General features: G+C 38.2%; 1 long non-coding RNA gene across 1 annotated transcript; it reads right to left on the reverse strand.

Annotated features, from left to right (window-relative positions):
- Window positions 1–347: 347 nt before the first annotated feature.
- On the reverse strand, window positions 348–21381 carry LOC129542758 (uncharacterized). Its single transcript, XR_008683141.2, has 3 exons — window positions 21213–21381; window positions 13772–13948; window positions 348–4639 (listed from the first exon to the last, which is right to left on the reverse strand). It is a non-coding gene; the product is annotated as an uncharacterized LOC129542758 (long non-coding RNA).
- Window positions 21382–23079: the final 1698 nt, after the last annotated feature.

Below are 23079 nucleotides of genomic sequence, written 5' to 3' on the forward strand. Positions count from 1 at the left end.
CATTATATGACCAAACCATTAGGAAAGTCAACAGTACCTTGAATTATTCTCCTATCATAGTCAATGCAATGATTCATGCGGTAAGTTATACCTTTTTGGATATGCTATCTATCATCACGGTACAGAATTTTAATGTTATGAAGTTATATTTAACAATGAAAATGAAGCAACTCTGATTGTAATTTCCTTAATGAACCTTCCTAACTGGCACTGGATTGAAGATTTCATGACTCTCAGAGCCTAACATACCAATCTTTCAGTGTATTCTAAGAAAGAATATCCTTATTTGGCAAAAGGAAGAGTCAAACTTGAAACATAATTCTCTTTTTTATTTCTGGTCTCAGAAACTCCTGGGGCTTTAATGAGTATGCTCCTTTATGTTGGTGGAGTTATTTTAGAGAAGATCCCATAGAAAGCCCCAGGATGTGCTCTGCTCACAAACTAGTGTCTGTAAATATCTCACACGATGATAGGTTACTGGATCTCAGAACAATAAAGACCAAACTACAGAGTAAGTTTTAGACTATTGTGTTTTACATCATGGGTTCTGGTTCTATATTCTGTGGGTGATCAAACATCCCTGAAGCACCACTTTGACTTGTGTTCTGTGTGCCATACCTTCCTTGACTTTTCTGGTTCTGTCTCCTCTGATGACTTTCAACCAATCCACTGTCATGTATTTATTGCTGCACTTCACATTTGCATATTCTCTGGTACTTGACTAATCACTCAATGGCAGTAGGAGGGACAAAAACCACAAAAAACATAACTGAAAAATAACTGGGCTGGAAAAAACGGACAGAAGAGAGGACTAAAGGTAAATAAGTAAATCCTGGGCATGGATCCTTGGAATAGACTATGTCCACTTGATGAATATGGGATTTGCTTTCCATGTTACAAGAGGCTAGGAAATGTCAGTGAAGTAAGGAGGTGAGAGATGAGAACAGGAGTGACCCTTGTTTATGGAGACTGGAGAAAATGAGCTTTCCTTTCAGTCTGGGGTGAAGGAGGGGTATGAAGAATAAAATTAATAGCCCTCCGGCCTCAGCTGCTGGGCTCAGAGGGTTTCAGCCCCCACATTTTGCAGCAGATGTGAAGGAACAAGATCATCTCCCTGAACTTCTCCTTTTCTGGGGGATCAATGGTAATGGCACCTCCCGGAACTCTGAAATCTGGGTCAGGATATTTGCTGAACTTACTAGCTGCTGCTGCAAAGTCACTTCAGTCGTATCCGACTCTGTGTGACCCCATAGATGGAAGCCCACCAGGCTCCCCTGTCCCTGGGATTCTCCAGGCAAGAACACTGGAGGAGGTTGCCATTTCCTTCTCCAATGTGTGAAAGTGAAAAGTGGAAGTGAAAAGTGAAAGTGAAGTCGCTCAGTGGTGTCCGACCCTTAGCGACCCCACGGACTGCAGCCTACCAGGCTCCTCCATCCATGGGATTTTCCAGGCAAGAGTACTGGAGTGACTTGCCATTGCCTTCTCCAGAACTTACTAGCAGGAGATATAAATTGTGCTTCTGTCCTGGCTAATCCATGTGTTCACTTTTCTCCAAGTACACTCTTCTCTCCCTCATCTCCAAAGAGGCTGGGTCTGGACTGTCCATTCATAGTCAAGTTGATGTGAGCAATATCAGATCATCCGTAAGTGCTGAAATGGCTGTTAAATCCCATGCAACAGTTGGTCGGGAAGCATTTATTTATGATTTTTAACAGAACGTTGGATTTCCAAGTGCTTCTCTAGAATTATTTTTCATTAGAGCAGATTAATCACTTGGTAGATTTTAACTTTGATCCTCCATAACTTTGACATTTGTTCACTTTTTTCTTTTGCTAAGGATTAACCCACTGACTAAATCCAGGTCCTTAAGAGACATAGCTAAACAAACTTGTAAAAGAGCAGCATGTCTGTGGAATTTCCTTTGATGTGTGCCGCTAGAGGAAACACACTTCACTGTTCCTTTCAGGGTATATTTGTACGGCAAAGGTCTCTCATTTAATTCCAGCAATTTGATATTTGATGAATTTCTATTGTTGATTTTTCCTCAAGGTAAATAGTCTGTTTTGCAGATTGGAGTTTGGATTTACTCATGTTTTTAAAAAATATTATCTCAACAAATAGTGGGGAAAGTTTCTGCAACATTTCATGAAGATGGAATTAGACTTTGCCCTAATTATGAAGCAGTTGGTTTGATTCCTGGGTTCAGAAGATCCCCCGGAGGAGAAAATGGAACCCACTCCAGTATTCTTGCCTGGAGAATCCCATGTACAGAGCAGCTTGGCGGGCTACAGTCCAAAGGGTCGCAAAGAGTTGGACATGATCGAGCGTGAGCATGAATGATTGCCGGAAATGTACAGTTCCAGGTGATGAGCTTGTCATAAAACTAACCATTATGAATGTTGCCAACCTGCTTTGCCTCCTCCACTGAGGTCAGTGTAATCCAGGAACAGAATCATTAGTTCCTGCCTTTCTCCTACATCCCTCATTTTCTATAACTTTCTTAATCTGCCATTTACTGGATTTGGATTGGAGTTTGGATTTCAGATACATCTGACCTTCTTCGTGTGTTCTTTTATTCTTTTTGGATAGCAGTTGAACACACATCTGCTTCTTCAGATATTAATGCCAAAGTTATTTGCCAAGAAGAGAAAATGGGTTTCTCAATATTTTGCAAGTAAATCCTATTTTTAAAAAAGGATATCATGGGGATGAGAATATTTTGCAGTTAAACACCATATGATATCACTTATATGAGGAACCTAAAATAGGATGCAAATGAACTTATTTAGACAACAGACTCAGGCTCGTAGATGTAGAAAACAATCTTATGATTACTGTAGAAGAAAGATGGGGGAGGGATAAATTAGGAGTTTGGGATTAACAGATACACATTACTACTATATATAAAATAGATATAACCAAGAAGAACCTGCTGTATAGCACAGGGAACTAGATTCAGTATCTTGTAATAACTATAATAGGAAAGAATCTGAAAAAGAACACATACACATATATGTGTGTAAATATATATATGATGTGCTTTATATATATATATATATATATATTCACACAACTGAATCACTTTGCTGTACACCTAAAACTAACATAACTTCATAAACGAACTGTACTTTAATAAAAAAGAAAATATCCCCAAAATAATAGTGGAAAACTTGCTCACTCTATTTGGAAGTGAAAAATATTCATAAACCATCAATTGCTTCTTCAGTTCAGTTCAGTTCAGTCGCTCAGTCGTGTCCGACTCTTTGCGACCCCATGAATCACAGCACGCCAGGCCTCCCTGTCCATCACCAACTCCCGGAGTTCACTCAAACTCATGTCCATAGAGTCGGTGATGCCATCCAGCCATCTCATTCTCTGTCGTCCCCGACTCCTCCCACCCCCAATCCTTCCTAGCATCAGAGTTTTTTTCAGTGAGTTAACTCTTCGCATGAGGTGGCCAAAGTATTGGAGTTTCAACTTTAGCATCAGTCCTTCCAATGAACACCCAGGATTGATCTCCTTTAGAATGGACTGGTTGGATCTCCTTGCAGTCCAAGGGACTCTCAAGAGTCTTCTCCAGCACCACAGTTCAAAAGCATCAATTCTTCGGCGATCAGCTTCCTTCACAGTCCAACTCTCACATCCATACATGACCACTGGAAAAGCCATAGCCTTGACTAGACAGACCTTTGTTGGCAAAGTAATGTCTCTGCTTTTTAGTATGCTATCTAGGTTGGTCATAACTTTCCTTCCAAGGAGTAAGCGTCTTTTAATTTCCTGGCTGCAATCAGCATCTGCAGTGATTTTGGAGCCCAGAAAAATAAAGTCTGACACGGTTTCCTGTGTTTTCCCATCTATTTCCCGTGAAGTGATGGGACCAGATGCCATGATCTTCGTTTTCTGAATGTTGAGCTTCAAGCCAACCTTTTCACTCTCCTCTTTCACTTTCATCAAGAGGCTTTTGAGTTCCTCTTCACTTTCTGCCATAAGGGTAGTGTCATCTGCATATCTGAGGTTATTGATATTTCTCCCAGCAATCTTGATTCCAGCTTGTGCTTCTTCCAGCCCAGCATTCCTCATGATGTACTCTGCATAGAAGTTAAATAAGCAAGGTGACAATATACAGCCTTGATCTACTCCTTTTCCTATTTGGAACCAGTCTGTTGTTCCATGTCCAGTTGTAACTGTTGTTTTCTGACCTCCATATAGGTTTCTCAAGAGGCAGGTGGTGGACTGGGATTCCCATCTCTTTCAGAGTGTTCCACAGTTTGTTGTGGTCCACACAGTCAAAGGCTTTGGCATAGTCAATGAAGCAGAAACAGATGTTTTTCTGGAACTCTCTTGCTTTCTCCTTAGATGGGCATAAAATCTCTGGCTCATCTTCATACTCAGAGGCATCTGTGCTTGATCTTGTAATAATTTCAAAATAATAGCCCAAACAGTAATAGTTCAAGAATGCTTCTTCATTTAGTTTGCTGTCATTAATCTCTGCAGGAAGTAAAGAGCACTTTATTTTTTCATACTTCATTTTAATGTACTTGTTAAGTACACATGCCTTCAGGGTTACTTATACTTGGTGCTCATGTGGTTCTGTTGGAAGTTCCAGGAAGACACATAAGGAGGTGGCCCCTGTCTGTAGCTGAAAATAAAAAGACATAAAATAAAAAGTGCAGCCAATGCTTAAAACTCCACTTACATTTTCAAACCGTGTCTATGGCCACCCCTTCTTCTCATAGACTGAAAGACTGAAGAGGCTTAGGGCAAAGTCCCAGCAGGTTGTTCGGTTTTATGACTTATTTGTCAATTCATGACATTGTGGATGTTTATTTTTACCTTGTTTCATGTCTAGAGAACTTGCCGGGGGACACACTGCTTGCTGACCTCCTCAGTGTCTTCTCTGTTCACCCATCTCCAGAGAAGCTTATGCAAATGATATTTTACAATTTTAAATTCCAAGGGAACAAATATGCTACTTTCTTAGAATGCTACCAGGAAGAAAAAGGAAATATAAATCCAGATTACATTTCACCAGTCGTGGCTAAATTCTTATCAGTCATAAAATCTTTTAAAACTTTTAGGAAATTTTATTTTTTTTATCACCAAGACTACCATTTATTAGAAAAATCTGTAATTACTTTTTTTTTCATTTTAAAATTATTTTTATTTTTTTATTGGAGGCTAATTACTTTACAATATTATATTGGTTGGTTTTGCCATACATTGACATGAATCTTCCCCAGGTGTACATGTGTTCCCCTTCTTGAACCCCTCCCCCCACCTCCCTCCTCCCCATATCCTCCCTCTGGGTCATCCCATTGTACCAACCCTGAGCATCCTGTATCTTGCTTCGAACCTGGACTGGTGATTCGTTTCACATCCGATAATATACATACTTCAGTGCCATTCTCCCAAATCATCCCACCCTCACCCTCTCCCACAGAGTCCCAAAGACTGTTCTATACACCTGTGTCTCTTTTGCTGTCTCGTATACAGGGTTAAGGTTACCATCTTTCTAAATTCCATATATATGCGTTAGTACACTGTATTGGTGTTTTTCTTTCTGGCTTACTTCACTCTGTATCAGTTCAGTTCAGTTCAGTTCAGTTCATTTCAGTCGCTCAGTCGTGTCCGACTCTTTGCAACCCCATGAATCACAGCACATCAGTCCTCCCTGTCCATCACCAACTCCCGGAGCTCACTCAAACTCATGTCCATCGAGTCGGTGATGCCATCCAGCCATCTCATTCTCTGTCATCCCTGTCTCCTCCCACCCCCAATTCCTCCTAGCATCAGACTCTTTTCCAGTGAGTCAACTCGTCGCATGAGGTGGCCAAAGTATTGGAGTTTCAGCTTCAGCAATAGGCTCCAATTTCATCCACCTCATTAGAACTGACTCAAATGTATTCTTTTTAATGGCTGAGTAATACTCCATTGTGTATATGTACCAAAGCTTTCTTATCTGCAGATGGACATCTGCAGATGGACATCTAGGTTGCTTCCATGTCCTGGCTATTATAAACAGTGCTGCAATGAACATTGGAGTACATGTGTCTCTTTCAATTCTGGTTTCCTCGGTGTGTATGCCCAGGAGTGCGATTGCTGGATCATATGGCAGTTCTATTTCCAGTTTTTTGAGGAATCTCCACACTGTTCTCCATAGTGGCTGTACTAGTTTGCATTCCCACCAACAGTGTAACAGGGTTCCCTTTTCTCCACACCCTCCGCAGCATTTATTGCATGTAGACTTTTGGATAGCAGCCATTCTGACTGGTGTGAAATGGTACCTCATTGTGGTTTTGATTTGCATTTCTATGATTATGAGGGATGTTGAGCATTTTTTCATGTGTTTGTTAGCCATCTTTATGTGTTCTTTGGAGAAATGTCTGTTTAGTTCTTTGGCCCATTTTTTGATTGGGTCACTTATTTTTCTGGAATTGAGCTGCAGGAGCTGCTTGTATATTTTGGAGATTAATTCTTTGTCAGTTGTTTCATTTGTTATTATTTTCTCCCATTCTGAAGGCTGTCTTTTCACCTTGCTTATAGTTTCCTTTGCTGTGCAGAAGCTTTTGATTTTAATTAGGTCCCATTTGTTTATTTTTGCTTTTATTTCCAATATTCTGGGAGGTGGGTCTTGGAGGATCCTGCTGTGATTTATGTCAGAGAGTGTTTTGCCTATGTTCTCCTCTAGGAGTTTTATAGTTTCTGGTCTTACATTTAGATCTTTAATCCATTTTGAGTTTATTTTTGTGTATGGTGTTATTAAGTATTCTAGTTTCATTCTTTTACAAGTGGCTGACCAGTTTTCCCAGCACCACTTGTTAAAGAGACTGTCTTTTCTCCATTTTATATTCTTGCCTCCTTTGCCAAAGATAAGGTGTCCGTAGGTGCGTGGATTTATCTCTGGGCTTTCTATTTTGTTATTGATCTATATTTCTGTCTTTATGCCAGTACCATACTGTCTTGATGACTGTGGCTTTGTAGTAGAGCCTGAAGTCTGGCAGGTTGATTCCCCCAGTTCCATTCTTCTTCCTCAAGATTGCTTTGGCTATTCGAGGTTTTTTTGTATTTCCATACAAATTGTGAGATTATTTGTTCTAGCTCTGTGAAAAATATCTTTGGTAGCTTGATAGGGATTGCATTGAATGTATAAATTACTTTAGGTAGTATACTCATTTTCACAATATTTATTCTTCCAATCCACAAACGTGGTATATTTCTCCATCTATTAGTGTCCTCTTACTTTCACCAGTGTTTTATAGTTTTCTATGTACAAGTGTTATGTTTCTTTAGGTAGATATATTCCTAAGTATTTAATTCTTTTTGTTGCAACAGTGAATGGAGTAGTTTCCTTAATTTCTCTTTCTATTTTCTCATCATTCAGTTCAGTTCAGTTCAGTTCAGTCGCTCAGTCGTGTCCGACTCTCCGCGACCCCATGAATCACAGCACACCAGGCCTCCCTGTCCATCACCAACTCCCGGAGTACACTCAAACTCATGTTCACAGAGTCGGTGATGCCATCCAGCCATCTCATTCTCCGTCGTCCCCGTCTCCTCCCACCCCCAATCCTTCCCAGTATCAGAGTCTTTTCCAGTGAGTCAACTCGTCGCATGAGGTGGCCAAAGTATTGCAGTTTCAGCTTTAGCATCAGTCCTTCCAATGAACACCCAGGATTGATCTCCTTTAGAATGGACTGGTTGGATCTCCTTGCAGTATAAGGGACTCTCAAGAGTCTTCTCCAACACCACAGTTCAAAAGCATCGATTCTTCGGCGATCAGCTTTCTTCACAGTCCAACTCTCACATCCATACATGACCACGGGAAAAACCATTGCCTTGACTAGACGGACCTTGGTTGGCAAAGTAATGTCTCTGCTTTTTAATATACTATCAAGGTTGGTCATAACTTTCCTTCCAAGGAGCAAGCGTCTTTTAATTTCATGGCTGCAATCAGCATCTGCAGTGATTTTGGAGCCCAAAAAAATAAAGTCTGACACTGTTTCCACTGTTTTTCCATCTATTTCCCATGATGTGATGGGACCAGATGCCATGATCTTTGTTTTCTGAATGTTGAGCTTCAAGCCAACCTTTTCACTCTCCTCTTTCACTTTCATCAAGAGGCTTTTGAGTTCCTCTTCACTTTCTGCCATAAGGGTGGTGTATAGGAATGCAAGGGATTTCTGTGTGTTGATTTTATATCCTGCAACTTTACTATATTCATTGATTAGCTCTAGTAATTTTCTGGTAGAGTCTTTAGGGATTTCTGTGTAGAGGATCATGTCATCAGCGAACAGTGAAAGTTTTACATCTTCTTTTCCAATTTGGATTCCTTTTATGTCTTTTTCTGCTCTGATTGCTGTGGCCAAAACTTCCAGAACTATGTTGAATAGTAGTGGTGAGAGTGGGCACCCTTGTCTTATTCCTGACTTTAGGAAAAACTTTTAGGAAATTTTATAAAAAATCTCTTGGCCATTTTTTGGTATAACTTTTCCCCCTTTTAAACAAAATATTGTTTCAAAACTCATATAGGATAATAAATCAACTCACTTTAAGAGGATATTGATGTATGGCTTTTATGTACTTTTAAAACAAACTATTTATAAGTCCACTAATTGTAAGTCAGATCTGAGTTCGATCCCTGGGTCAGGAAGATCCTCTGGAGAAGGAATTGGCAACCCACTCCAGTATTCTTGCCTAGATGATCCCATGGACGGAGGAGCCTGGCAGGTTACATTCCAAAGGGTTGCAAAGAGTCGGACATGACTGAATGATTAACACTGTCAATTGTAAGTTATAAGTTGGCTTTCTAAGGAAGTCCCTTATGTGGACATAGTTGTTGTATTAATCTTATTTATTATATTTATTTATATAAGCTGCCATAAATTATTTCAGAATTTCTTATCGTTAAAAAATAAACAAGCAGGTTTTTCTTCTTTCTTTCCACCTAGAACCATGCATTCTATAGTTAGACTTCAAATTATTGAACCTAAATGAATAATCTTGATGTTGAAAAAGCCATCCCCCAGAACTTCCTTGACAGTCAGTGGCTGAGAATCCATTTGCCAATGCAGGAGACTCAGATTCAATTCCTGGTATGGGAGGATCTCACATACCCCCGGGCAACAAAGCCCCTGCGCCACTGAAGCACAAGCCACCAGAGCCCAAGAACCACAACTAATGAGTATGCTTGTTGCGACTACTGAAGCCTGAGCGCCACAGAGCCAGTGCTCCCCTCAACAAGAGAGTACGCCCTGCTTGCGGCAACTAGAGAAATCCCAAGCACAGCCATGAAAACTCAGCACAGCCAAAAATAAATAAATTAATTAAAAAAGACATCCCCCAACTTATTTATTTTTCCCAGTTCTTTAATGTGATAGTCAATCAATAGTGGTCAATTCAATCAATTTTAGTAAAATCACACTTGGACAATATATTGCAAGGAAATGTCTAATGCAAATCCAGAATTTTGATATGATTGCATCAGTACATATACAAATGAATCAGCTCTATTTTTTTGAGTTCTGCCGAACATTAGTTTCTAATTTTATAGATATTTAAAACATGACTCTTAACTGCAAAGGGTTGACTGAATCAATGCTGTGCTATGAGGACTCTGCACTAGCTCTGTGGGGTGTAGGTTTTGGTAAAGCCTCATCTCGTGGTGAGAAGTGTGTATATTGGTGGAATTGGGGGTAGGAAGAATTCTGGTTTCTAGAGACTGAAAGTTTCCATAAAAAAAAAATGTTAGGGATAACTTAAAGTTTTCCATTGCAATGTGTTTGCTCTAATGAAATTTATAAAATTGTATTCTGTTTTAAATATAATGTAATTACATTTAAAGTTTGGGGAAAGTGGAAAAAGAAAAAATAATCAGTCATAGCTTCACTACTCTGATATTAACCACTGGTAACCTCTTGTTGCATCTTGTCCATTATTTTTCATTTTCCATATTTTGAGCTCCAAATGCCTTATTCGACATGCTTTTTCAGGCAGATAATAGTGAATTATCTATGGAACCCTGACTGCAAGTACTTTACATACATTATTCCATTACATCTGTACAACATTCCTGTGAGGCAGGGACCATTTATTACCTCTGTTTCACAGACAAAAAGAATTGAGGAAGGCTATAAAGGTTAATTAATTTGTCCAAGGTCATATTCATATGGCCAGTAAATTGCAATGTCTGGCCTTAAATCCAGGAAGCTTAACTTCAGAGTTCTTGATTTAAATGTTATGCTATAATGTGCCTCTGTAAAGCTACTTTTGGTGGAATTTATATAGCTTGAAAATAAAATTATCTGGTTCTTGCCAAAAAACAAAACAAAAAACTTTAACATATTTCTCCATTAAAGATACAAGTTATGGGCTCCAAGTTAATTTTGTAGATTGATTATATTGTTTAAATTTATTGGCCTAATTCTTCTGATCAAAATTGTGGTTAGCAATATCTTTAAGGGATATTTGGCTTAGTAACTAAGTAACTGAGTGGCTTTACCTTTAATTTTGTCTGAATTTTCCCTCCTTCCATGTAGGTTCTTAACCCTTCCTTATTATTATTTTTTTTTACTGTGGTTGCCTAACTTAATTAGGGAATATGTTTGGTGCTGCAAAAACACTTGCACACTTTGAAATTCATATTTCCTCTTTGGTTTTAAAAAAGGAATTGAGGCAAATTTAATCATACTTCCTTTTAAAATTTATTTCTGCTGTAAAGCCACAATAGTGCCTGAAGTTTCAGATTGTATAGAAAATGAAAATTGGAGAAAGGATTAGTGAATTGAAGGGAGGAAGTCATAACTTACCAAAAATCAATCTGAATTTTTATTGCCCAGTTTCAGGGGGAAGCTAACTTTAAGACAGTTTAAGCAGCTACACAGAACCTGAGTGAGGTTTTGTTTTTTTCTACAAGCTTTTTTATTAGATAAAGAGTGACAACAGCAAATGTTCGCCATATTGACATGTTATAATGTACACTTAAGTCCTCAGAATGGAAGACAGAAGGGAGAATTCCTCTCCTGGAGACAAAATTGGGAACTCTCTCCTTCACACTGTTTGTAATCAGGGATGAAGAGCAAAGGAGAGAAAAGCTGGAATGATACTATGGTAAAAGTATTTTTGTGAGTTTTGAATTAAAACCAGCACTCTTTCCAATAGCCAAGACATGGAAATAACCTAAATGTTCAATGATGGTTGAATGATAAAGAAGATGAGATACAGTCATACAATGGAATATTAGTCAGGCGTGAAAAGAATCAAATATTGCCACTAGCAGCAACATGAATAGACCCAGTGAAGTAAGTCAAAGGAAGACAAATGTCATATGATATAGCTTATATGTGGAATCTAAGCTATGACACAAATGAACTTATTTATAAAACAAACAGACTCACAAACACAGAAAACAAACTCACGGCTACCGAAAGAGAAAGATAGGAGGAGGGGTAAATTAGGAATGAACAGGTACACTTAACTATATGTATGCCAGATAAATAACAAGAACCTACTGTACGGCACAGGGAACTAGACTGTAAATCTTGTAAATAGAAGAAAATGTGGGCTTCCCAGATATCTCAGCTGGTAAAGACTCTACCTGCAATGTGGAAGACCTGGGTTCGATCCCTGGTTTGGGAAGATCCCCTGGAGAAGGGCAAAGCAACCCATTCCAGTATTCTTGCCTGAAGAATCCCCATGGACAGAGGAGCTTGGTGGGCTACAGTCCATGGTGTCTCAAAGAGTCGGACATTACTGATTGACTCAGCTCAGCACAGAAGAGAATGTAAAATGAGAATATATTCATATGTGTGTGTGTGTGTATGTACGTATCACTTTGCTTTAAACAGTATTAAATAATCATTAAATAGCATCTGATTAAATAGCTGTTGAATCCGATGTACGTGAACCTATCCACATAAGACAAGAGAAAAAGGAATACAAGCTTTACATGATTGACAAATGATACATAAGTAGCACTATGTATTATTACCACACATAATGGTATGATGTATGGAATGGATGATTATACATTTTATATTTCAATGGCCAGTGTTTGAATTTTCTTTGATTTCTATGAAGGCTTTGACACTTGAGGCGATGATCTTCAGAGTGAAACCAAACACTGAATTCTTTTATTCTATAATAATTTTTAATTTAACTTAATTTTTATTGAATTCAGTATTTATTGACATTCAGTGTTTATTGAAATCAATACCTATTGATTTACAATGTTGTTAAATTCAAGTGTACATCAGAGTGATTCAGTTATACATAAATACATATATGGGCTTCCCCGGTGGCTCATTGGTAAAGAATCTGCCTGTAATGCGGGAGACGTGGGTTCGATCCTTGGGTGGGGAAGATCCCTTGAGTCCATGGGGTTGCAAAAGAGTCAGAGACCACTTAGTGACTATCAACAACATATATTAATATGTGTGTGTGTATTCTTTTGCAGATCCTTTTCCCTTATAGGTTATTATAAAATATTGAGTATAGTTCCCTGTGCTACACAGTAAGTAGGTTCTTATTGGTTATGTCTATATTATATATAATAGTGTGTATCTGTTAACCCCAAATTCCTAATTTATTCCTTTCCTCTTTCCCCTTTGGTAACCATAAATTTTTATACATCTGTGAGTCTACATATTTTTTGTAAATAAGTTCATTTGTATCTTTCTTTTGGATTGTACATATAAGTGATATATGATCAAATCAATGAATTCCATAAAGTTTCTAAACAATCAGACCTAAATGGGATCTTGGCTTAAGTGATTCTTGACATGTAAATTCTTCAACAGGTAGGGCAGTGTTATGGGTTAAATTGTGTCCTCTCCAAAAGACTTGTTGAAATCCTAATCTCTAGCACCTGTGAATTTGATCCTTCTTGGAAAATGAGTCTTTGTAGATTTAATTAAGATAAGGTCATGATGGTGGATCATAATCCAATGTGACTGGTGTTCTTATATGAAGACAGGCTCTTGGACACAGATGCAGACACACAGGAGAACACTATTAGGATGGAAGCAGAGACTCGCAGGAAGCATCCACAAGCCAAGGAACAAAGGATGCGTGGCTAGGACCAGAGGCTGGCAGAGAGGCATGAAGGAGCTTCCCTGTCAGAGCTCTCAGGAGGAGCCAACCCTGCTAACACCTTGGTGGGAGACTAAGGGCCTCCAGAACCATGAGACAATGTTTCTGTTGCATTAATTTACTCAGTTTGTGATCATCTGTTATGGCCACCCAGGAAACCAGTATAGATAGGAAACTTCTTCCAAGCCATCTTTCCTGGCTGATGGGCCTAAAATAAAGCCAAGTAATGAAAAAAAAAAAAAAAAAAAAAACACCCCACAAACTCAGAAGTCAGCTAACTATTGGGTTGGCCAAAAAGTTTGCTTGGGTTTTCAAGCTTCATTTGGGATATTCTCATAACAGCTTATGGAGCAACCCGAATGAACATTTTGGCCAGTTCGATACTTTCTTCCTCACTGAGGGAAACCAAGTTTTGAGAAACCTGAGAATTCTGGCCTTGAGCTCAATGTTCTCACTGATCACCAGAAAGGGAGTGTTGTTTCCCTTCTATGTTTAGAAGCTCTTCACAACTGCCCTCAGGTTCAAAAGTTTGTGAACTTTGTGACTTTCTGCTTGCTGCCATTCTAGTGAAAACAATGTCAAAGTTTAACTATTTTAACATGAAAACTCAGTAATCACGCCTAGAAGTCCAGATTCAGGTGTACAAATGTGTGATTGTGAAGACAAAGAATGACAGATCTCAACGCACCATCATGAGGCTCCTCGTGTGGTTGACTCGCTCTCATTAACAACCACGTAACACTGTTTGTCTGTTGTCCCAACACGTAGTGGTAGTTATATACTCTGCTGCATCACCTCTTCCTCATTCACGGCCTCCCGTGGAAATCAGGGGAGCTCCACGGGGATACCGAAACTATCAAGATTGCTTGTTAAAGACATAAAAGGAATAAGTATTAATTGATCAGGCAGTGTTGTATGCTTAAGCAATAGCGAGCACTGCACCAGATTCTCTGAAAGAGTAAACAATATTTAGGCATGATCTCCGTCTTCCAGGAACTTAAAATTCTGTGACATTAGGGATCAACATGAAGACTCAGGAGTCAGGTTGTCCTGTCTTTGATCTGACCTCCATGAAAAGTATTTCAGAAACATAATGTGAATTATCTTCTCTCTGCTTCATTTCTAATCTCTTCAAATGGTGGTAACTACTACGTATGCCAAAGGAGTTATTTAGGTTAAATCAAGTGTTTGGCTTATGGCAACTGCATAGTAAACATTGGCTATTGCTACATTATTGATATTACTGATGAAATTAGTTTCAAAACAATATTACAAAAAATACAAAGAGAATACAAAAAATAATTTTAGAGAAGACTCTTGGGTGTGAATGCTAAAAAACAAGATTCAACCCTGAAATATATATATATATGTGTGTGTGTGTGTTTGTATGTACACACACACAGATATACACACACATATATAACTCACTGGAAAAGACTTTGATGCTGGGAAAGATTGAAGGCAAAAGGAGAAGAGGGTGGCAGAGGATGAGATAGTTGATAGTGGTGCTGACTCAATGAGCATGAGTTTGAGCAAACTCAGGGAGATCGAGAAGGACAGGGAAGCCTGGCACGCTGTAGTCCATGGGATCAAAGAGCTGGACATGACTTAGCCACTGAACAATAACCAAAACCACACACACGTATATTATACAATATAAAAATACAGAGAAATATATATATGTATACATATATATACACATGTATATATACAACTCATTGCACGTGAGACATCATTATTTTAATCTAGGTAACTGAGAAAGAGCCAGTATTATAGGCCAATAAAGGAGAGTTTACCAGTGGGTTGTGCAGAAAAACAGTCTGTTCAGTTAATTTTTTCATCAACAGAGTAGAAAGGAATAACAGGTGAATTTCTTTTCTTAAAACTTTGAATTTGACTGAATGTTTTTGAAAATATTTCTGTGCATATCATTCTTATTGCTTAAAACGAATAGAATAGTAAAATTTAAGTTACCAAATCTTAGTTGTGGTAGGCAGAATAATGATTTCTTAAAGATATCTATCTCCTACTCCTTAAATGTGAATATTTTATTGGGGTTGATGCAAAAGTAATTGTGGTTTTGCATTGTTCAGCTTTGTCATTTAATATTGGAATACACTCGTATAAATGTGGTTATGTTATACATCATATTAGTGCACTTTTCTTGCTTTATGTTTTTTTTTGCTAATGATTTATTACTTATTGCTAACTTTATATTTATTTTAGACTACAGAAATGTTGTTAGACCAAAAACAAATTTGAGCAATTTTCTTATTCAAGTTCAAAATGGGTCATAAAGCAGAGGAGACAATTTGCAATATCAACAATGCATTTGGCCCAGAAACTGCTAATGAACGTACAGGGCAGGGGTGGTTCAAGAAGTTTTGCAAAGGAGACAAGAGACTTGAAGATGAAGAGCAGAGTAGCAGGCCATCAGAAGTTGACAAGGACCAAATGAGAGCAATCGCTGAAGCTGATCCTCTTACAACTATATAAGAAGTTGCCGAAGAACTCAACATTGACCATCCTACAGTTGCTGGGCATTTGAAGCAAATTGGAAAGATGACAATGCTCTATAAATGGGAGCCTCATGAGCTGACTACAAATAAAAAAATCATTATTCTATGCAACAACAATGAACCATTTCTCGATCAGATTGTGATCTGCAATGAAAAGTGGGTTTTATATAACTGTCAATGACCAGCTCAGTGGCTGGACTGAGAAGAAGCTCCAAAGCACTTCCCAAAGCCAAACTTGTACCAAAAAAGTCATGGCCACTGTTTGGTGGTCTGCTGCTGGTCTGATCCACTACAGCTTTCTGAATCCTGGTGAAACCATTACATCTGAGAAGTATGCTCAGCAAATTGATGAGATGCATCAAAAACTGCAATGCCTGCAGCCAACATCGATCAACAGAAAGGGCAGAGGTGATTATGTTAAGGATCTTGAGGTTGTTGAGAGTATGCTGGATTATCTAGGTGGCCTCGTATAACTACAGGGGTCCTGAAGGGCAGAGAATCTCTCCCTGTTGTGGTCAGATGCAGCTAGAACTCCAGAATAACTGTCAGAGAGGTGCAAATTTGCTGTCTTGGAAGATGGAGCAAGAAGTGATGAGCTGAAGAGTGTGGGTGGTCTTTAGCAGCTGGAAAAGGCAAGGAAATGGATTCTCTCATAAAGCTTCCAGAATGAAATTGATTTTAGATTGCTGAGATCTGTGTCAGAATTTGGATCTACAGAAATATACATAATAAAATTGTGTTGTTTATGATAATTTCTGGCAGCAGCAACAGAAATCTATCAGTTACTGAACATTATTAAAAGTTAGGAAGAGGACAGTTTCAGCCTTTCCTGCTTTCTCTTTAACTATCTCATACTTTTTCCTTAGTTCCTTTAGTATTCTTTTTTTTAAAGGTGAGCGATAATTTCCTCTTTTGCATGAGATATAGTATCAGAGACTGAAAACAGCCTCCTGCTTGATAAAAACACAAAACCAAAACTAAAAATCCAGACAGCATGTAAAGAGAGTTTTCAAGATACTGGCTATCAGACTCAAAGCCTAATGATCCCCAAAAGAAACAAAGAAAGTGAGTCCTGTCATTCATTTCCCTTCATTACTGCCCCAGGTTGCTGCATGGGGAGGAAGGGAACTTATGTGCAGCCCAGGAGACCCCTGTAAGAGTTGGACCTGAGTCTCCATCTGGGGAGACAAAGGAGGCTGTAGTTCCCAGGACAGAGCCCTTGGAGACACATTGTTCAGTTGCTCAGTGGTGTCTGATTCTTTACAAATCTATGGAGTGTTGCCCACCAAGCTCCTCTGTCCATGGGATTCTCCAGCCAAGAATACTGGAGTGGGTTGCTCTTTCCTCTTCCATGACATCTTCCCGACCTGGGGATCAAACTCATGTCTCCTGTATTGCAGGTGGATTCTTTACCACTGAGCCATCAGAGAAGCCCCTCACCCCCACCCCAAAACAAGAGAGCTGTAGAGAGTTTGCTCCCTGGAGATCTAAAGACTAGATCTTCCTTGGAGGTTTCATCAGAGCACTGGTCAGTGCAGAGGAAGAAAGAACTGTCCAAGCCTGAGGAAACAACCAACCAAAACTGCTAGCGGGAACAGTGACTGGCACTCGCACAGCCTGGGAATAGCGCCCGTTTCCAGTAGCCAGACTGGAAAAACTCATAATTCAAGGTAGGTCTTGCCCGAGGAGCAGGAAATTATTAGTCTTAGACTGAGCAGCTCTGCCTAAAAAACCAGAAAGGCAAGATCAAAAAGCTTTAATTATTTCCAAGTACTTAATTGCATACTAAAATAAAACCCTCCAAAAAAGCAAAATTCACCACTTATTATTCTCTTATTTTTTGTTTCTCTTATTTTTTTAAGATCAATTTTTTATTGAAGTGTAGTTGGTTTGCAATGTTGTGTTAGTTTCATGTATATAGTACAGTGTTTAATTAATATATATATATTTTCATATTATTTTCCCTTATAGGTTATTACAAAATACTGAGTATAGTTCCCTGTGCTTTACAGCAGGTCCTTGTTGTTTATCTATTTTTATACATAGTAGAGTATATGTGTTATACCATGCTTGTTATTGAATTGAAGCTTACCAGGCATGCAAAGAAGTTGGAAAACATTATTCATAGTGAAGAAAATAATCAGAAAAGCCAAAGCAACTCAGAACTGCCACAGATGTTATAATTAGCAAAAATGGACCCTGAAATAGTTATAACTGTTTTCCATATGTTTAATGTGTTCAGTAGAAATAGAAAAATTCAGAATTTTAGAGGCTAAACCTTCAAAGTATGATATAAAATACACTGGATGGAATTAACAAACAGATTAGACATCACAGAAGAAAAGAAAATCAGTGAGTTTAAAGTTATGGTAGCAGGAACTATACAAAATAAAAAGCAGAGAGAAAAAAATGAAAAGCATCAGTAGGCTGTAGGAAAACTTCAAGCAGTCTCATGTGTTCAAGTTCCTGATGGAGAGAGGTATAGGGTCAGGAAAATCATCTGAAGAAATAATGGCCAAAACGCTTCTAAGATTGATGAAAACCTTAATATAAGACACTCTACCCAACAACAGAATGATATGCCTTTTTTCAACTGCACGTGGAATATTTACCAAGATCACTCATATTCTCAGTTATAAAATACGTCCCAGTCAAACCTCAGCAAGTGATTTGTAAATACTGGCAAGCTGATTCTAAAATTCATAAAGAAATACCAAGGCTTTAGAATACCAAAACTATCAAAAAACCAATTTTTAAAAAGAACAAATTTACAGGACTAACCCTAACTGATTTCAAGACCTTTAATAAAATCACAACAATCAAGTAATGTGGCATTGCCATTGAGATAGACAAATAGATCAATTAAAAGAGCAAAGGTCCAGACATAGACTCACATATTTAGGGACACTGGATTTTTTTTACAAAGGTAAAAGAAATTCCATGTAAAAAGGATAGTCTTTTCAACAACTGATTCTGGAACAGTTGAGTATTTACATACAAAAACAAAAAGCAAAATCCTTTAATCATACTATAAAAATTAGTTTAAAATGGATTATATATATAAATATCAAACATAAAATGGTGATAATTCTAAATGTAAACATTGGGTAAAATCTTTGTGACTTTGTATTAAGCAAAAATATCTTCAATGCACTACCAAAAGCATAATCCGCAAAAGAGTAAACTGACAAATTGGTCTTTCAACATTAAAATAAAAACACTCCTCTTCAAAAGACACTCAAAAGAATGAAAAAATAAGCCATCTATCAAGAGAAAATTCAAGGACTTGTACACACAATATGTAAAAATCTCTCAAAACTCAGTAAGTATAAAAAAGAACCAACCCATAAAAATAGACAAAAGATCTCAAGAGTCACTTAACAATAGAGGATTTACAAATAGCAAATAAGCAAACAAAATTTCCTGGTAGCTCAGATGATAAAGAATCCACCTGCAATGCAGGAGACCCCAGTTCGATTCCTGGGTCAGAAAGATCAGCTGGAGAAAGAATAGGTTACCCACTCTAGTATTCTTGGGCTTCCCTGGTGGCTCAGCTGGTAAAGACTCTGCCCTCAATGTGGGAGACCTGGGTTCAATCCCTGGGTTGGGAAGATTCCCCCTACCCACTCCAGTATTCTGGCTTGGAGAATTCAGTCCTGGACTATACAGTCCATGGAGTCACAAAGAGTTGGAACGGACTGAGTGACTTTCAATAAGCAAACATACAATAATTATTATTGTTAATAATAATTAACTCATTGATTATTGTTGTTGTTGTTTAGTCACTAAGTTGTGTCTCTTTTGCAACCCCATGGACTGTAGCCCATCAGGCTTCTCTGTCTGTCGGATTTTCCAGGTGAAAATACATTTATTATTAGGCAAATAAAAATTAAAACCACAATGGGATGTCACTGTAGACTGTGTAGAAAGGACAAAAACTTAAAAGACTGACCATACCAAATGTGAGCAAAGACGTGGAGAAATAGAACCCAATAAACTGGTGGCAGAAATGTAAAGTGATACAACCACTTTAGAAAACAATTTGGCAATATCTTTAATAAGCATACGGCTATCAATCACACGATCCAGCCGTTTTGCTCCTAGTCATTTATTCAGAAAATTACTCAAAAACTTGTCCATAAATATTCATGGAAGCTTGATTTGTAATAACCTGGAGCCGGAACAATCAGTGTGCATATGAATGGATAAACTGGTAGTGGTACACCATGTCTTAGAACCGACTAAGCAAGAAAAACTGATATCTAATTATACATGTCCCTTGGACTGCAGGGAGATCCAACCAGTCCATCCTAGAGGAAATCAGTACTGAATATTCATTGGAAGGACAGATGCTGAAGCTGAAACTCCAATCCTTTGGTCACCTTATGCGAAGAACTGACTCATTTGAAAAGACCCTGGTGCTGGGAAAGATTGAAGGTGGGAGGAGAAGGGGACGACAGAGGGTGAGATGGCTGGATGGCATCACCAACTCAATGGATATGAGTTTGAGTAAACTTTGGGAGTTGGTGATGGACAGGGAGGCCTGGCGTGCTACAGTCCATGGGGTCTCAAAGAGTCGGACACGACTGAGTGACTGAAATGAACTGAACTGAACTGAATTTATACATGTATCAAAATGTGTGATTTCAAAATATTAATAACTCTGTTGAGGGAAAGGAGCCAGACAGAAAAGGGCCACATACTTTGTGACTCCCTTTATGTATGAATGTAGCTATGTTCACAGTAACATAATAATTCATAGTAGTCTGTGCTAATCTATAGTAACATAAAGCAGATCAGTGTTTACTTGAGCAGAGGGAAGGCAGAAGAGAATGGCCAGTTTGGGAGACAGCCATATCATTTGATTGTGATGGTGGACCTTACAGTGTGGACGTCTGTTAGTCAGTGTGGGCTGTGAGAATTAAATGCGTTTATACCTGAGAAGTCTTAAAAGATGTGTTAAAAAGTAACATGCATGCAGTTATTAAATATTAATATAATGTCTAAATTTAAATATTTCCTGTATCAGTCTTAAAATTTTCACCTCTGTATCTCACAATCAGGACCTTTCTTTTCATCTTCTATGGTTTTGTTTTTCATCCTCTCCCTTTCATGAGTTTTTTTTTTCCCATTTGGTTATGATTTTTAATTCTCTTTTTATTCTTATTCTTAAAATGCAGCCCTACTGTTTTTTTTGCTGCCCCTAAATTTCTTTGTCATTGAAATCAACAGATAGTGCAACAGTCTCTGAGAAAAAATTCAACCCAATAATTATCTTTTGGATGAAGAAAATTGCCAAAACTGATTAAAAGAATGTGCCTGCATTCAACAACTCCATTAAAGATGTTTTATATGATTGATCAGTTTTTATGTTAAAAAATCCAACATTTGATATGTAGAAAGTAATAATTAATAGAATTAAAATTAATATATTTTGTCCAAAGTTTTACTTTTGTTTTAGGTTCCAAGGATTTGCTAACAATAGAAACCACTCGTTACTTGCAAACAATTTCAATATTTAATAGAAGATTATTTGACTTAATTTCAATATACAGTCATTAAAAGAATAGAAATACAAATAATAAAGAGAAGTAACAGCATATACATCACCAAACTGGGCCAGTGACCTATATCCAGTTTTGAACAGCACTGGGAAGTCCCTCATTAACAGCAATCTGGAGTCCCAGTTGGGTAAGAGTCCTGGGCAGCGCATCCACCACATGGGTGAGAGTCCAAATTGCAGTTTTGGGGGCTCCTTTTTATAACCACAGACCATGAATTGATATCATCATCAGTTTGTTCCTCTGAAAATACAGCTCTGTTCTATTTTTAAAATGCAGTTTGTTTCACCTAATGAGTCATAAGACGTCTTAGATCCACTGGGAGACGTGGTTAGCCAGGCCCTCAGGGACTCAAGATTCCAAGACTCATTCCTTTCCTTATCTCAAGTGCTGCCTGACTTGCTGTGCTTGGAGGCAGGCATGGAATCCAGGCAGATCAGAAGCAGGTCACAGGCCTGTTCTGCTTCTGAGGCCTGAACAAGAAGACATTTTCCATTTTAATTTCCCTAACACACTACTTTTCTAATTAATAAAGATAGAGACATAGACAATCCTGATTATATTTAGCACTATAGAATGCTGGAGGGGAAAATGTAAGCTTTTTCATAATTCTAGTCCTCTGACGTTTGTGCAAGAAACATGAAATAAACCATCAAGTTCTACCTACTCATAATAGTAAAACCGAGACTCCTACAAGGAAATAAAACAGCATTTTAGTTCTCAATTTATTCAGGGGCATTAGAGACAGTGGAGAAGGAGATGGCAATCCACTCCAGTATTCTTGCCTGGAGAATTCCATTGACAGAGGAGGCTGTCAGGCTATGGTCCATGGGTTTGCAAAAGAGTCGGATGCTACTCGGTGACTAAACAAAAATATTAGCGGCAAGTTTGGGAGTAAAGAGACCTGCGGTGTGTCAATTCAAATAAGCCACCTTTAAGTATGTCTTTTCTTTCTCATATAGAAAGGGAAAATAGGCTAGAGAAATCCAGAGATAAAGCAAGATGTTATAGTAATCCTCTCATCTAGGAAGGGCTATGTTGGTGGCACAAAATAGCCCTGCAATTTTCTTTCCACTAAATATAAGAGGAGGGATGTGTGGACGGCAATAGTGATTATTTAACACAGGTTACGAGGACCTGGAGTCAAATAGCATTTCATCTGTGCCCTGTAATCATAGTTTTATCCCTTGTGTGTATTGCCAAACACGTAAACAAAAATGTCTTCACGTAAATTTAGCTTCACAAACTCTTCTGTAGGAAATGTGTACCGAATACATACCATAGCAACAGTTAGTGTTGGTTTTGTTCAACCACAGAGACTCATACGAAATGTATTAAAGGAAAGAAACAGTTTTATCAGTAGACTACACTTTAAGAAATATGGACATGTCATTTGGTACAGCAACTCATTAATGTTTCAGAATTTGTTGTCTGTTGCCTTAGAATAGTGTGATTTATTATTTCTTTATTGTTAATAAAGTGATTTTCCTATGGAATTGCTTGTGGCTGTTATATCTTGAGCTGCCACTGTGATTCTAGACAGTTTTGGTCATTGTATGGGTTAAGAACCTATAAAAGTTGTTTCCATGTTGGGCTTTCTGTGTCTCCATGGGAACTCTCCATGAGTTCAGTGTTTGTGAATGATTCGTGGTCTTTGATGAACCAAATTTTTGTGAAATAAAAGCCTTCCTGAGCCGTTTGTGTGTGTGTGTGTGCTTCTTTTGTGTGTGTTTTGTGGGATAATTTCAGAATCTTTTCCCCTAAAATTCAGCACCCGATTTACTTTTTGTTGTTTTTGGTTCTTTCAGTTTACCGATGAACTTCTAATTTTTGTTTTATCTATTGCAATTGCTTCTTGCAAATTCCTCTGTGTCCTCTTTCAGATAGCTCTGCGGTAGTACTGGAAAGTTAAATGT

Source organism: Moschus berezovskii, chromosome 19 (genome assembly GCF_049115385.1).
Source record: "Moschus berezovskii isolate FMDL1 chromosome 19, NW_MosBer_1.0, whole genome shotgun sequence".
NCBI lineage: Eukaryota > Metazoa > Chordata > Mammalia > Artiodactyla > Moschidae > Moschus > Moschus berezovskii.